At 47.0% G+C, this 16,434-nt stretch overlaps 1 protein-coding gene across 1 annotated transcript in view; it reads left to right on the top strand.

Annotated features, from left to right (window-relative positions):
• Positions 1 to 16,434, top strand: part of LOC138283277 (embryonic protein UVS.2-like) — an 88,282-nt gene that overhangs the window by 18,970 nt on the left and 52,878 nt on the right. The window lies entirely within an intron of this gene.

Below are 16,434 nucleotides of genomic sequence, written 5' to 3'. Positions count from 1 at the left end.
GGCACCTTACATTGGTGGCAGCTCTTACTTCACAATGACCCTTATCTGGCACGCGGGGCTCACAGACTTTATCCGTGCAGCAACGTAACTGGAATGAAGGGGGAGGGCAGATTTGCTAAGGGTCCGCATTGTCACAAGTGGTTTAAATTGCCATTACAAGCTAATGGGATAACCCAAACAAGGCCAAAGGACCTGGGTGCAATACAATACAGAAAACAATTCTTCCTATTGGCAAATATACATAACAATACTTAATATTATATTTACATCAACCAAAACTGATATGCAAGAAAGAGAGCGAAAGAAAAACCAATTGAACACTGTATCATGAGGATCAATTCAATACTTCTTATATTTTACAAAAAATGCATTGTTGCTCCTAAAGATGTATAAGAAAAAGGTGCTCGTAGGAGTGCTCAAGTGATGTGAGATAAAGAATAATCTGAAAGTTCTAGATAACAATAAGAGCAGTGGCAAAGAACCATGCCACCATGCCACTGCGGTAAGCCTGTCAGGAAAGGTCTCACATATCTACAAACTACATCCATATAAGAAAAAGAGGCTGATCAATCAAAGCGCATCCGTCCTTAGGATGATAATAGTAAAATACAGGTTTTTAGAATTATGTTGTCAACGTTTCGACCCTCATAATAGGTGTAGCAATTAAAGACCTGACTAGCGGGTCTTCATCAGGACGTGAAAGAAGGACCAAGAGAAACCTTCAGTGGTGTGGAAAAGACACACACAATCTAAGTGCATGGATGGGCCAATGGGCTCCTTGTCTACCCATACGTTTGGGTGGGCAATCTGATCACATAGTGGAATACCAGGGTACAACCTATTCTTGGTAAAATCAACAATAGAAGAGCCTAAGAACAAATCAGAATGGGCTACTAGCTTCAGTGTAAAGAGTCAGGTTCAGAGGAGCCCCAAATTGCTCTAAATGAGGGGTCAGTCACTGGAAGGTAAACAAGTCAGAAAATTATTTCCTTCACTCTGTAAAAAATCCACTGTCAGCCATGAGTGTGCAGGAAGTCTGATGAAAGATAAAGGAACTGTGTCAGCGTCCACGTCTCAAAGCAACAAAGTTGTTTGGGTGGAATTTACTAAGCCCCACAAAGCCACCTTGTGTGTCTCTGCGTAGTTTAGCAAATCCAAAGTAATGCAAGGCAGCGGATATTTCTGTCTTGCATTACCTTGCAGGCAGGGAGGCATTGCATGGATGGAGTATGGGCGTTCACACACATCTACCCACGGTTTTTGACACAACCCAAGATTTACAAAGGTCTGTAAACCTGGGATTGCCCCAAAATGTTGCTGCTCCCTGACCCGGGCGTAATGAGGAGAAATATCTTTATTTCTCCTCCTAACTTTCCCGGGTGCCCCTCTCCTTCTCACAGGACCCCCCGTGGTTTGACCATGCAGGTAGAAGGCTGGTGTTCCAGGCTCAGGGCAAGTGGTCTTGACTCCCTGGGTGAACATCCTTCACCCAGAGGGAGACTCACAGGCCTTGGTTTCTAGTCCTGGTTCGAGCAGCTAGAGTTTTTGTGGATCTTCTCTCCTATTGAACAGTGTTGTGGGACACAAGCTCCCACCTTCATAGTTCAAATTCAGACACAAATGTGATCCATTGTCTGAGCCTTTGAAATCTGTGATGTTGAAGTGCTCTCTCCTCCTCACTTCCTTTTGTCAAAGAGACATTCTTCTACAGCAGGAGTGGCTCCAAATCTGACTGACCCACAACATAGGCCTAGAGAGCAAGTGGGGAATCACACCTGGCTGTCGGCCTCCATCAAGTGTGCCTTTTAAAGATCCAAAGGCGTAAGCCTTCCTTTCTATCATGATTCCCTGTTTCACTGTGCTAATTCTAGTTAGGCCCTCCTAAGCAAGATAGTATTTTGTTTTGCCAACTCTAATTTTGGATATATTTGTAATTTCACAACTGTGTGCCTGAGCGTTGCTATAAAAAAGTGGATTATTGGTTGGGGGGTGGAAGCCCCACTCCGACAACAAGCTCAATCTTGGCCACAGTGAACAACACAAGTCACTAAATTAACCTCTGCTTAACTCTCGGGTAGCTTGGCACAAACTTAGTCAGGTTTAACTTTGAGGCAGTATGTAAAGTATTTCTGCAGCACACAAACAGTAAAAAAGTGAAATCACAACACAAAAATCCCGAAACCAATTTAGCAAAATAGATGACATTTTAATAAATAAAATAACACCAAACAAATTAAATCCAATCAGTATAACTGGAGTTATGAATTTAAGTTGTAGTGAAATCTAGAGCCTAAAAGATCATAGCCCCAACCATAGGTTTCTGGCATGGGACAACATCAAAAATTAAGGCCAACTGAAATAGAGGATGGGACAGATGCAAGGGGTGGATTGGGCCTTGTCTCGACTTACCTTCGGACTTGTAAAACTTTCTGAAGAAAAGTGCAGGAGAAGGTAGAGTTCAGTGGGGCAAGGCAGCAGGCTCTAAGTAGGAAAAACTGGACTTTCAGGCCGAGGAGGCTGTTATAGGTGATGGGGATCCTGTCGCCATTGAGCCAAGTGAAGATTTTTACTTTCGGACTTTGACAAATTTTCAGAAGTTGAAAACCTCCAGTGGGAAGAAGCTTAGAGGTCCAGGTAAAAGGGATTTGCTGCTCCAAAGAAGAGCATAGTGGGGGTTATCTTGAAGTCAGGATGACCAGCAATGGAAACGTCCTAAACAACACGTCCTCAGCAACACAGATGTTTCCCACGCAAGTGGAGCTACGCCTGCCTGAACAATGACTGCCTTAACTACACATGTGCCAAACTACACGTATGTATGGTAAAGGCAGAGTGCAGTCTAGTGGATCGGGAGAGGATGAGGTGAGGTAAAAGGGGCTGGGGCAGGGATGGAGGGGTAGTTTTCAGGGGTGGAGTGGATTAAGGGCTTAGGGTGGATGGGGGAGTAGGTGTAGTTTTTTTGGCGGTGGGGAAGTTTCATTCTTAGGGCTTAGGGTGGGTGGGGGAGTTGGGTAGTTTATTTTTTAGGGGCAGGGGTGGGGGGCTGGGGTAGTTTGTTTGTTAGGGGCAGGAGTGGAGGGGGTCAGGGTAGTTTATATTTTAGGACTTAGGGTGGTTGAGGGCGTTGGGTAGTTTACTTATTAGGGATGGGGGAAGGTTTTAGGGCTCAGGGTGGGTGGGGGAGTTGGGTAGTTTATTTTCTAGGGGCAGGGGTGGGGGGCTGGGATAGTTTATTTGTTAGGGGCAGGAGTGGAGGGGGTCAGGGTAGTTTATATTTTAGGACTTAGGGTGGTTGAGGGCGTTGGGTAGTTTACTTATTAGGGATGGAGGAAGGTTTTAGGGCTCAGGGCGGGTAGGGGGTGTCTGGGTAGTTTATTTTTTAGGAGTGGGGGTAGTTTTGGGCCTCAGCGTGGGTGGAGGGGGTCGGGTTACTTTTTGTGGTTTAGAGAGTGAGTTGTATTACACAAAAAAAGATGCAGCTGTGGTTCCAACCACGTTGTTAAGGCATGCGTGGTTCCTGCATGCGTGGTTGAGATGCACCGTGGCCAGATCAGCTGGCAAGTAGGTCCTGGTCTTCTGTCAGCTCTCCAGCAAACTTTTCAGTAAAAGATTTTCTAAATCCCAAATTTTAGGTTTAGACACAAGCAGCTCCACCAGCACCACTTTCAAATGTCCAGGACCTTGGAGGCACAATTTGGGAGATTAGGACTCACTCTAGCAGAGGCCAGGTGCAGAGTTCAAGACCTGAGGAGCTTGTTACATCCCTGTAATTTACACATGAGGCCAGTCAACTAGCCCTGAGAGTCACTTTTGATGGTCCTGGGTTCCAGGTTATGGACCAGTTTCCCTCCAAGCTACAGGGCAGTACTTCAAGTAGCAGGAAAGTCCTCTCGTAGCAGCAGAGCAGTCATCTGGTAGCAGGGCAGTCCTACTGAAGCCATCCAAAGATGCTTCAGTGCTCAAATACTGTAAACCACACAGGTGTAAAAATCAAAGTAGATTATGGACAGACTGGAATAGCTTTCTTTTACTAGCAAGGACTCGAGTCACCACATAGACTACACATTGTCACTGTCAGAGGATCCTTCCGCTAGTGCACAGAGCGGGAGAGAATCCTGTGGTTAAAACTCAGGGTCATATCTATGGGGATTTGGTGCTGGCCAGTGCCCTGCCTCAAAGTGAAAGGGTAACAATGCGCTGTATCTTGCACCCAGCGCAATCCTGTCCTTTTCCCCTATGCTGGCGCCGTTTCAGCAGCCTAGCGCCAAGTTGCAAGGGTTCCTGCTTTGCATGCAGGATTGTTTCTGTGCAGGAAGGTGTACCTTCCTGCACAAAACAATCCTGTGAGGTTGTTTCCCCTTTCTATGTGTGCTGCAGAATACACACACATAGAAATAGGAAAACATTTATTTTCCTTGTTGCACCTCCCCGGGGGGAGCGTAAGCTTTTGGCGCATCCCCAGGTTTACACGGTATTGTAAATCTGAGGATGCTTCAAAATCCATGGGTGTTGCGTGGGAACACCCACCACAATGCCCATGGAGCGCCTCCCTGGCGCAGAGCAAGGCAACGCAGCAATTTGTGCTGCCTTGACTTACTTCATATCTACGAGACCATTCAAAGACTTGCAAATTGGCTTTGCGTGACCTCATAAATATGATTTAAATATTTGCCCTGCCGTTGTGTCAGAATAAGTAACGCAATGGCGGCGAAAGGAGCTTGTAAATTTGCCACTCGGTTTATAGTGGCTCTGTTGTCTTGTATGGGGTAGTATTGTAATATGCTTACTCCACAGGTGCCATTGAAGTGATTTATGGATCTCTCTTGTCCATCTTCCCCTCCTAGGTGCTGGTCGTACATCGGAAAGACTGGGGGAGGTCAGGAGGTATCTCTCTCCGGGCGATGTATGTCGAAAGGAACCATCCAGCATGAGCTGAACCATGCCCTAGGATTCTACCACGAGCAGAACCGCAGCGACCGTAACAACTATGTGACCATCATGACGGAGAATATCTTGCCTGGTCAGTGACACCCCCTGGGCTCCACTTACCACAGAGCAGGAAAACATATCACACCTCAGACTCACATGTCAGAACCCTTTTCCGAGGGCAATGGGGCAAGCAGGAGTTACTAGTCTCCACCGGTTGAGTTGAGGCCTTTTACTCCTGATATCCCAAGACCTGACCTACTATGGCTCCTAAGTAACTTGCCCATGCTCTTTGCCTTTCAGCACTTGACTGTCAGTGGTAGAGCAGTCCAGGACTCTGTCAATGGGAGGTAGGAGTGAGGCATAAACAGGCTCAAGATTCAACGTACACATAGTAATGGCAATAAGATGTTTGTCCAGCCAAATACTTGCCTATATGAAAAAAGGAGTATTTTAACGTGCTCGCACAAAGTGTAGAATCAACACACTAAGTAATTCTGAGTATCTTAGGCACACTAGCATCATCTTGTGGTGTTTACCCAAGTCTCTTCTACATGTTCTAGTGAGGCTGGTTATTCCATATTTAAACCTGAATGTGCTGTTCAGATTCTGTCCACGCTAGTCCTCACGCGACAACGTATATCTTTGGCCTTAAGAGTCAACTTCAGCAGTGCAACCCGTTAAGTTCATGCAAGTCCCCAGCAGGTCTCATGGACTTGATCAGTCTTACCCAGCCTAATGGTAGCCGGCAAGTGCAAGAGGACTGTGGCGCGTGTTTGTGGACTCTGGTCTCCTGATGCTGAGGGTGACCTCTTGTGATCTCTCCCCGATTACACTTCACTCCGCCATCAGTCTTCGGTCGGCCTGTTTCGATGTCAGAAGTCTTACTCTGCTGCTCCTGCTGCACTTACTTAATAGTAGTCCCCGCCTCATACCTACATGTTACAGACTGGCACCTTACATTGGTGGCAGCTCTTACTTCACAATGACCCTTATCTGGCACGCGGGGCTCACAGACTTTATCCGTGCAGCAACGTAACTGGACTGAAGGGGGAGGGCAGATTTGCTAAGGGTCCGCATTGTCACAAGTGGTTTAAATTGCCATTACAAGCTAATGGGATAACCCAAACAAGGCCAAAGGACCTGGGTGCAATACAATACAGAAAACAATTCTTCCTATTGGCAAATATACATAACAATACTTAATATTATATTTACATCAACCAAAACTGATATGCAAGAAAGAGAGCGAAAGAAAAATCAATTGAACACTGTATCATGAGGATCAATTCAATAATTCCTATATTTTACAAAAAATGCATTGTTGCTCCTAAAGATGTATAAGAAAAAGGTGCTCGTAGGAGTGCTCAAGTGACGTGAGATAAAGAATAATCTGAAAGTTATAGATAACAATAAGAGCAGTGGCAAAGAACCATGCCACCATGCCACTGCGGTAAGCCTGTCAGGAAAGGTCTCACATATCTACAAACTACATCCATATAAGAAAAAGAGGCTGATCAATCAAAGCGCATCCGTCCTTAGGATGATAATAGTAAAATACAGGTTTTTAGAATTATGTTGTCAACGTTTCGACCCTCATAATAGGTGTAGCAATTAAAGACCTGACTAGCGGGTCTTCATCAGGACGTGAAAGAAGGACCAAGAGAAACCTTCAGTGGTGTGGAAAAGACACACACAATCTAAGTGCATGGATGGGCCAATGGGCTCCTTGTCTAGCCATACATTTGGGTGGGCAATCTGATCACATAGTGGAATACCAGGGTACAACCTATTCTTGGTAAAATCAACAATAGAAGAGCCTAAGAACAAATCAGAATGGGCTACTAGCTTCAGTGTAAAGAGTCAGGTTCAGAGGAGCCCCAAATTGCTCTAAATGAGGGGTCAGTCACTGGAAGGTAAACAAGTCAGAAAATTATTTCCTTCACTCTGTAAAAAATCCACTGTCAGCCATGAGTGTGCAGGAAGTCTGATGAAAGATAAAGGAACTGTGTCAGCGTCCACGTCTCAAAGCAACAAAGTTGTTTGGGTGGAATTTACTAAGCCCCACAAAGCCACCTTGTGTGTCTCTGCGTAGTTTAGCAAATCCAAAGTAATGCAAGGCAGCGGATATTTCTGTCTTGCATTACCTTGCAGGCAGGGAGGCATTGCATGGATGGAGTATGGGCGTTCACACACATCTACCCACGGTTTTTGACACAACCCAAGATTTACAAAGGTCTGTGAACCTGGGATTGCCCCAAAATGTTGCTGCTCCCTGACCCGGGCGTAATGAGGAGAAATATCTTTATTTCTCCTCCTAACTTTCCCGGGTGCCCCTCTCCTTCTCACAGGACCCCCCGTGGTTTGACCATGCAGGTAGAAGGCTGGTGTTCCAGGCTCAGGGCAAGTGGTCTTGACTCCCTGGGTGAACATCCTTCACCCAGAGGGAGACTCACAGGCCTTGGTTTCTAGTCCTAGTTCGAGCAGCTAGAGTTTTTGTGGATCTTCTCTCCTATTGAACAGTGTTGTGGGACACAAGCTCCCACCTTCATAGTTCAAATTCAGACACAAATGTGATCCATTGTCTGAGCCTTTGAAATCTGTGATGTTGAAGTGCTCTCTCCTCCTCACTTCCTTTTGTCAAAGAGACATTCTTCTACAGCAGGAGTGGCTCCAAATCTGACTGACCCACAACATAGGCCTAGAGAGCAAGTGGGGAATCACACCTGGCTGTCGGCCTCCATCAAATGTGCCTTTTAAAGATCCAAAGGCGTAAGCCTTCCTTTCTATCATGATTACCTGTTTCACTGTGCTAATTCTAGTTAGGCCCTCCTAAGCAAGATAGTATTTTGTTTTGCCAACTCTAATTTTGGATATATTTGTAATTTCACAACTGTGTGCCTGAGCGTTGCTATAAAAAAGTGGATTATTGGTTGGGGGGTGGAAGCCCCACTCCGACAACAAGCTCAATCTTGGCCACAGTGAACAACACAAGTCACTAAATTAACCTCTGCTTAACTCTCGGGTAGCTTGGCACAAACTTAGTCAGGTTTAACTTTGAGGCAGTATGTAAAGTATTTCTGCAGCACACAAACAGTAAAAAAGTGAAATCACAACACAAAAATCCCGAAACCAATTTAGCAAAATAGATGACATTTTAATAAATAAAATAACACCAAACAAATTAAATCCAATCAGTATAACTGGAGTTATGAATTTAAGTTGTAGTGAAATCTAGAGCCTAAAAGATCATAGCTCCAACCATAGGTTTCTGGCATGGGACAACATCAAAAATTAAGGCCAACTGAAATAGAGGATGGGACAGATGCAAGGGGTGGATTGGGCCTTGTCTCGACTTACCTTCGGACTTGTAAAACTTTCTGAAGAAAAGTGCAGGAGAAGGTAGAGTTCAGTGGGGAAAGGCAGCAGGCTCTAAGTAGGAAAAACTGGACTTTCAGGCCGAGGAGGCTGTTATAGGTGATGGGGATCCTGTCGCCATTGAGCCAAGTGAAGATTTTTACTTTCGGACTTTGACAAATTTTCAGAAGTTGAAAACCTCCAGTGGGAAGAAGCTTAGAGGTCCAGGTAAAAGGGATTTGCTGCTCCAAAGAAGAGCATAGTGGGGGTTATCTTGAAGTCAGTCTGACCAGCAATGGAAACGTCCTAAACAAGACGTCCTCAGCAACACAGATGTTTCCCACGCAAGTGGAGCTACGCCTGCCTGAACAATGACTGCCTTTTTCTCTGCCTTAACTACACATGTGCCAAACTACACGTATGTATGGTAAAGGCAGAGGGCAGTCTAGTGGATCGGGAGAGGATGAGGTGAGGTAAAAGGGGCTGGGGCAGGGTTGGAGGGGTAGTTTTCAGGGGTGGAGTGGATTAATCAATCAATCAATCAAATTTATAAAGCGCGCTACTCACCCATAAAGGGTCTCAAGGCGCTGGGGCGGAGGGGGGGTCAGTGCTCGAAGAGCCAGGTCTTGAGCTGCCTTCTGAAGGGGAGGTGGTCAGGTATGGCGCGAAGGTGGCTGGGTAGCGAGTTCCAGGTCTTCGCTGCCAAGAAAGAGAAAGATCTTCCTCCAGCGGTGGCTTTGCGGATGCGGGGTACAGCTGCCAGGGCCTGACCGGCGGAACGTAGAGTGCGCGAAGGGGTGTAGAAGGAGATGCGGCTGTTGATCAGATTGGGTCCGAGGTTGTGAAGGGCTTTGTGTGCGTGGGTCAGAAGTCGGAAGGTGATCCTCTTGTTGACGGGGAGCCAGTGGAGTTTTTTCAGGTGTCCGGAGATGTGATGGTGGCGAGGGATGTCCAGGATGAGTCTTGCGGCGGCGTTCTGAATACGTTGGAGTTTCCTCATCAGCTTGGTGGTGATGCCGGCGTACAGGGTGTTCCCGTAGTCCAGGCGACTGGTTACGAGGGCGTGGGTGACCGTCTTCCTGGTCTCGGTGGGGATCCAGCGGAAGATTTTGCGAAGCATGCGGAGGGTATTGAAGCATGCCGAGGTCACTTCGTTCACCTGCCTGGACATGGTGAGGGATGAGTCCAGGATGAAGCCGAGGTTGCGGGCGTGGTCGGTGGGTTGGGGAGTGCTGCCTAGGGCGGGGGGCCACCAGGAGTCGTCCCATGCGGTGGGAGTGGGGCCGAGGATGAGGACCTCCGTCTTGTCTGCGTTCAGTTTTAGACGGCTGTCTGTCATCCAGTTCGCCACTTCCTTCATTCCTTCGTGTAATCTGGTTCTGCCTGCGGTGGGGTTGTTAGTGAGGGATAGGATGAGCTGGGTGTCATCGGCGTATGATATCAGGTTGAGTCCGTGGTTGCGTGCGATGTTCGCCAGGGGGGTCATGTAGACGTTGAAGAGAGTGGGGCTGAGGGAGGATCCTTGGGGTACGCCGCAGATGATTTCCGTGGCTGTTGATCTGAAGGGGGGGAGGCGGACTCTCTGGGTCCTGCCGGAGAGGAAGGAGACGATCCATTCGAGGGCCTTGTTTCTGATGCCGGCGTTGCTGAGACGTCGTATCAGGGTGCGGTGGCAGACCGTGTCGAAGGCCGCAGATAGGTCCAGAAGTTAGATAGGTCCAGAAGGATTAAGGGCTTAGGGTGGATGGGGGAGTACGTGTAGTTTTTTTGGCGGTGGGGAAGTTTCATTCTTAGGGCTTAGGGTGGGTGGGGGAGTTGGGTAGTTTATTTTTTAGGGGCAGGGGTGGGGGGCTGGGGTAGTTTGTTTGTTAGGGGCAGGAGTGGAGGGGGTCAGGGTAGTTTATATTTTAGGACTTAGGGTGGTTGAGGGCGTTGGGTAGTTTACTTATTAGGGATGGGGGAAGGTTTAAGGGCTCAGGGTGGGTGGGGGAGTTGGGGAGTTTATTTTTTAGGGGCAGGGGTGGGGGGCTGGGATAGTTTATTTGTTAGGGGCAGGAGTGGAGGGGGTCAGGGTAGTTTATATTTTAGGACTTAGGGTGGTTGAGGGCGTTGGGTAGTTTACTTATTAGGGATGGAGGAAGGTTTTAGGGCTCAGGGCGGGTAGGGGGTGTCTGGGTAGTTTATTTTTTAGGAGTGGGGGTAGTTTTGGGCCTCAGCGTGGGTGGAGGGGGTCGGGTTACTTTTTGTGGTTTAGAGGGTGAGTTGTATTACACAAAAAAAGATGCAGCTGTGGTTCCAACCACGTTGTTAAGGCATGCGTGGTTCCTGCATGCGTGGTTGTGATGCACCCTGGCCAGATCAGCTGGCAAGTAGGTCCTGGTCTTCTGTCAGCTCTCCAGCAAGCTTTTCAGTAAAAGATTTTCTAAATCCCAAATTTTAGGTTTAGACACAAGCAGCTCCACCAGCACCACTTTCAAATGTCCAGGACCTTAGAGGCACAATTTGGGAGATTAGGACTCACTCTAGCAGAGGCCAGGTGCAGAGTTCAAGACCTGAGGAGCTTGTTACATCCCTGTAATTTACACATGAGGCCAGTCAACTAGCCCTTACAGTCACTTTTGATGGTCCTGGGTTCCAGGTTATGGACCAGTTTTCCTCCAAGCTACAGGGCAGTACTTCAAGTAGCAGGAAAGTCCTCTCGTAGCAGCAGAGCAGTCATCTGGTAGCAGGGCAGTCCTACTGAAGCCATCCAAAGATGCTTCAGTGCTCAAATACTGTAAACCTCACAGGTGTAAAAATCAAAGTAGATTATGGACAGACTGGAATAGCTTTCTTTTACTAGCAAGGACTCGAGTCACCACATAGACTACACATTGTCACTGTCAGAGGATCCTTCCGCTAGTGCACAGAGCGGGAGAGAATCCTGTGGTTAAAACTCAGGGTCATATCTATGGGGATTTGGTGCTGGCCAGTGCCCTGCGTCAAAGTGAAAGGGTAAGAATGCGCTGTATCTTGCACCCAGCGCAATCCTGTCCTTTTCCCCTATGCTGGCGCCGTTTCAGCAGCCTAGCGCCAAGTTGCAAGGGTGCCTGCTTTGCATGCAGGATTGTTTCTGTGCAGGAAGGTGTACCTTCCTGCACAAAACAATCCTGTGAGGTTGTTTCCCCTTTCTATGTGTGCTGCAGAATACACACACATAGAAATAGGAAAACATTTATTTCTCCTTGTTGCACCTCCCCGGGGGGAGCGTAAGCTTTTGGCGCATCCCCAGGTTTACACGGTATTGTAAATCTGAGGATGCTTCAAAATCCATGGGTGTTGCGTGGGAACACCCACCACAATGCCCATGGAGCGCCTCCCTGGCGCAGAGCAAGGCAACGCAGCAATTTGTGCTGCCTTGACTTACTTCATATCTACGAGACCATTCAAAGACTTGCAAATTGGCTTTGCGTGACCTCATAAATATAATTTAAATATTTTCCCTGCCGTTGTGTCAGAATAAGTAACGCAATGGCGGCGAAAGGAGCTTGTAAATTTGCCACTCGGTTTATAGTGGCTCTGTTGTCTTGCATGGGGTAGTATTGTAATATGCTTACTCCACAGGTGCCATTGAAGTGATTTATGGATCTCTCTTGTCCATCTTCCCCTCCTAGGTGCTGGTCGTACATCGGAAAGACTGGGGGAGGTCAGGAGGTATCTCTCTCCGGGCGATGTATGTCGAAAGGAACCATCCAGCATGAGCTGAACCATGCCCTAGGATTCTACCACGAGCAGAACCGCAGCGACCGTAACAACTATGTGACCATCATGACGGAGAATATCTTGCCTGGTCAGTGACACCCCCTGGGCTCCACTTACCACAGAGCAGGAAAACATATCACACCTCAGACTCACATGTCAGAACCCTTTTCCGAGGGCAATGGGGCAAGCAGGAGTTACTAGTCTCCACCGGTTGAGTTGAGGCCTTTTACTCCTGATATCCCAAGACCTGACCTACTATGGCTCCTAAGTAACTTGCCCATGCTCTTTGCCTTTCAGCACTTGACTGTCAGTGGTAGAGCAGTCCAGGACTCTGTCAATGGGAGGTAGGAGTGAGGCATAAACAGGCTCAAGATTCAACGTACACATAGTAATGGCAATAAGATGTTTGTCCAGCCAAATACTTGCCTATATGAAAAAAGGAGTATTTTAACGTGCTCGCACAAAGTGTAGAATCAACACACTAAGTAATTCTGAGTCTCTTAGGCACACTAGCATCATCTTGTGGTTTTTACCCAAGTCTCTTCTACATCTTCTAGTGAGGCTGGTTATTCCATATTTAAACCTGAATGTGCTGTTCAAATTCTGTCCACGCTAGTCCTCACGCGACAACGTATATCTTTGGCCTTAAGAGTCAACTTCAGCAGTGCAACCCGTTAAGTTCATGCAAGTCCCCAGCAGGTCTCATGGACTTGATCAGTCTTACCCAGCCTAATGGTAGCCGGCAAGTGCAAGAGGACTGTGGCGCGTGTTTGTGGACTCTGGTCTCCTGATGCTGAGGGTGACCTCTCGTGATCTCTCCCCGATTACACTTCACTCCGCCATCAGTCTTCGGTCGGCCTGTTTCGATGTCAGAAGTCTTACTCTGCTGCTCCTGCTGCACTTACTTAATAGTAGTCCCCGCCTCATACCTACATGTTACAGACTGGCACCTTACATTGGTGGCAGCTCTTACTTCACAATGACCCTTATCTGGCACGCGGGGCTCACAGACTTTATCCGTGCAGCAACGTAACTGGACTGAAGGGGGAGGGCAGATTTGCTAAGGGTCCGCATTGTCACAAGTGGTTTAAATTGCCATTACAAGCTAATGGGATAACCCAAACAAGGCCAAAGGACCTGGGTGCAATACAATACAGAAAACAATTCTTCCTATTGGCAAATATACATAACAATACTTAATATTATATTTACATCAACCAAAACTGATATGCAAGAAAGAGAGCGAAAGAAAAACCAATTAAACACTGTATCATGAGGATCAATTCAATACTTCTTATATTTTACAAAAAATGCATTGTTGCTCCTAAAGATGTATAAGAAAAAGGTGCTCGTAGGAGTGCTCAAGTGACGTGAGATAAAGAATAATCTGAAAGTTATAGATAACAATAAGAGCAGTGGCAAAGAACCATGCCACCATGCCACTGCGGTAAGCCTGTCAGGAAAGGTCTCACATATCTACAAACTACATCCATATAAGAAAAAGAGGCTGATCAATCAAAGCGCATCCGTCCTTAGGATGATAATAGTAAAATACAGGTTTTTAGAATTATGTTGTCAACGTTTCGACCCTCATAATAGGTGTAGCAATTAAAGACCTGACTAGCGGGTCTTCATCAGGACGTGAAAGAAGGACCAAGAGAAACCTTCAGTGGTGTGGAAAAGACACACACAATCTAAGTGCATGGATGGGCCAATGGGCTCCTTGTCTAGCCATACGTTTGGGTGGGCAATCTGATCACATAGTGGAATACCAGGGTACAACCTATTCTTGGTAAAATCAACCATAGAAGAGTCTAAGAACAAATCAGAATGGGCTACTAGCTTCAGTGTAAAGAGTCAGGTTCAGAGGAGCCCCAAATTGCTCTAAATGAGGGGTCAGTCACTGGAAGGTAAACAAGTCAGAAAATTATTTCCTTCACTCTGTAAAAAATACACTGTCAGCCATGAGTGTGCAGGAAGTCTGATGAAAGATATAGGAACTGTGTCAGCGTCCACGTCTCAAAGCAACAAAGTTGTTTGGGTGGAATTTACTAAGCCCCACAAAGCCACCTTGTGTGTCTCTGCGTAGTTTAGCAAATCCAAAGTAATGCAAGGCAGCGGATATTTCTGTCTTGCATTACCTTGCAGGCAGGGAGGCATTGCATGGATGGAGTATGGGCGTTCACACACATCTACTCACGGTTTTTGACACAACCCAAGATTTACAAAGGTCTGTGAACCTGGGATTGCCCCAAAATGTTGCTGCTCCCTGACCCGGGCGTAATGAGGAGAAATATCTTTATTTCTCTTCCTAACTTTCCCGGGTGCCCCTCTCCTTCTCACAGGACCCCCCGTGGTTTGACCATGCAGGTAGAAGGCTGGTGTTCCAGGCTCAGGGCAAGTGGTCTTGACTCCCTGGGTGAACATCCTTCACCCAGAGGGAGACTCACAGGCCTTGGTTTCTAGTCCTGGTTCGAGCAGCTAGAGTTTTTGTGGATCTTCTCTCCTATTGAACAGTGTTGTGGGACACAAGCTCCCACCTTCATAGTTCAAATTCAGACACAAATGTGATCCATTGTCTGAGCCTTTGAAATCTGTGATGTTGAAGTGCTCTCTCCTCCTCACTTCCTTTTGTCAAAGAGACATTCTTCTACAGCAGGAGTGGCTCCAAATCTGACTGACCCACAACATAGGCCTAGAGAGCAAGTGGGGAATCACACCTGGCTGTCGGCCTCCATCAAGTGTGCCTTTTAAAGATCCAAAGGCGTAAGCCTTCCTTTCTATCATGATTCCCTGTTTCACTGTGCTAATTCTAGTTAGGCCCTCCTAAGCAAGATAGTATTTTGTTTTGCCACTCTAATTTTTGATATATTTGTAATTTCACAACTGTGTGCCTGAGCGTTGCTATAAAAAAGTGGATTATTGGTTGGGGGATGGAAGCCCCACTCCGACAACAAGCTCAATCTTGGCCACAGTGAACAACACAAGTCACTAAATTAACCTGTGCTTAACTCTCGGGTAGCTTGGCACAAACTTAGTCAGGTTTAACTTTGAGGCAGTATGTAAAGTATTTCTGCAGCACACAAACAGTAAAAAAGTGAAATCACAACACAAAAATCCCGAAACCAATTTAGCAAAATAGATGACATTTTAATAAATAAAATAACACCAAACAAATTAAATCCAATCAGTATAACCGGAGTTATGAATTTAAGTTGTAGTGAAATCTAGAGCCTAAAAGATCATAGCCCCAACCATAGGTTTCTGGCATGGGACAACATCAAAAATTAAGGCCAACTGAAATAGAGGATGGGACAGATGCAAGGGGTGGATTGGGCCTTGTCTCGACTTACCTTCGGACTTGTAAAACTTTCTGAAGAAAAGTGCAGGAGAAGGTAGAGTTCAGTGGGGCAAGGCAGCAGGCTCTAAGTAGGAAAAACTGGACTTTCAGGCCGAGGAGGCTGTTATAGGTGATGGGGATCCTGTCGCCATTGAGCCAAGTGAAGATTTTTACTTTCGGACTTTGACAAATTTTCAGAAGTTGAAAACCTCCAGTGGGAAGAAGCTTAGAGGTCCAGGTAAAAGGGATTTGCTGCTCCATAGAAGAGCATAGTGGGGGTTATCTTGAAGTCAGGATGACCAGCAATGGAAACGTCCTAAACAACACGTCCTCAGCAACACAGATGTTTCCCACGCAAGTGGAGCTACGCCTGCCTGAACAATGACTGCCTTTTTCTCTGCCTTAACTACACATGTGCCAAACTACACGTATGTATGGTAAAGGCAGAGGGCAGTCTAATGGATCGGGAGAGGATGAGGTGAGGTAAAAGGGGCTGGGGCAGGGTTGGAGGGGTAGTTTTCAGGGGTGGAGTGGATTAAGGGCTTAGGGTGGATGGGGGAGTAGGTGTAGTTTTTTTGGCGGTGGGGAAGTTTCATTCTTAGGGCTTAGGGTGGGTGGGGGAGTTGGGTAGTTTATTTTTTAGGGGCAGGGGTGGGGGGCTGGGGTAGTTTGTTTGTTAGGGGCAGGAGTGGAGGGGGTCAGGGTAGTTTATATTTTAGGACTTAGGGTGGTTGAGGGCGTTGGGTAGTTTACTTATTAGGGATGGGGGAAGGTTTTAGGGCTCAGGGTGGGTGGGGGAGTTGGGTAGTTTATTTTTTAGGGGCAGGGGTGGGGGGCTGGGATAGTTTATTTGTTAGGGGCAGGAGTGGAGGGGGTCAGGGTAGTTTATATTTTAGGACTTAGGGTGGTTGAGGGCGTTGGGTAGTTTACTTATTAGGGATGGAGGAAGGTTTTAGGGCTCAGGGCGGGTAGGGGGTGTCTGGGTAGTTTATTTTTTAGGAGTGGGGGTAGTTTTGGGCCTCAGCGTGGGTGGAGGGGGTCGGGTTACTTTTTGTGGTTTAGAGGGTGAG

The sequence above is a fragment of the Pleurodeles waltl genome, chromosome 3_1 (genome assembly GCF_031143425.1).
Source record: "Pleurodeles waltl isolate 20211129_DDA chromosome 3_1, aPleWal1.hap1.20221129, whole genome shotgun sequence".
NCBI lineage: Eukaryota > Metazoa > Chordata > Amphibia > Caudata > Salamandridae > Pleurodeles > Pleurodeles waltl.
The sequence above is the reverse complement of the archived record's forward strand: the minus strand, read 5'-3'. Positions and strand labels throughout refer to the sequence as shown.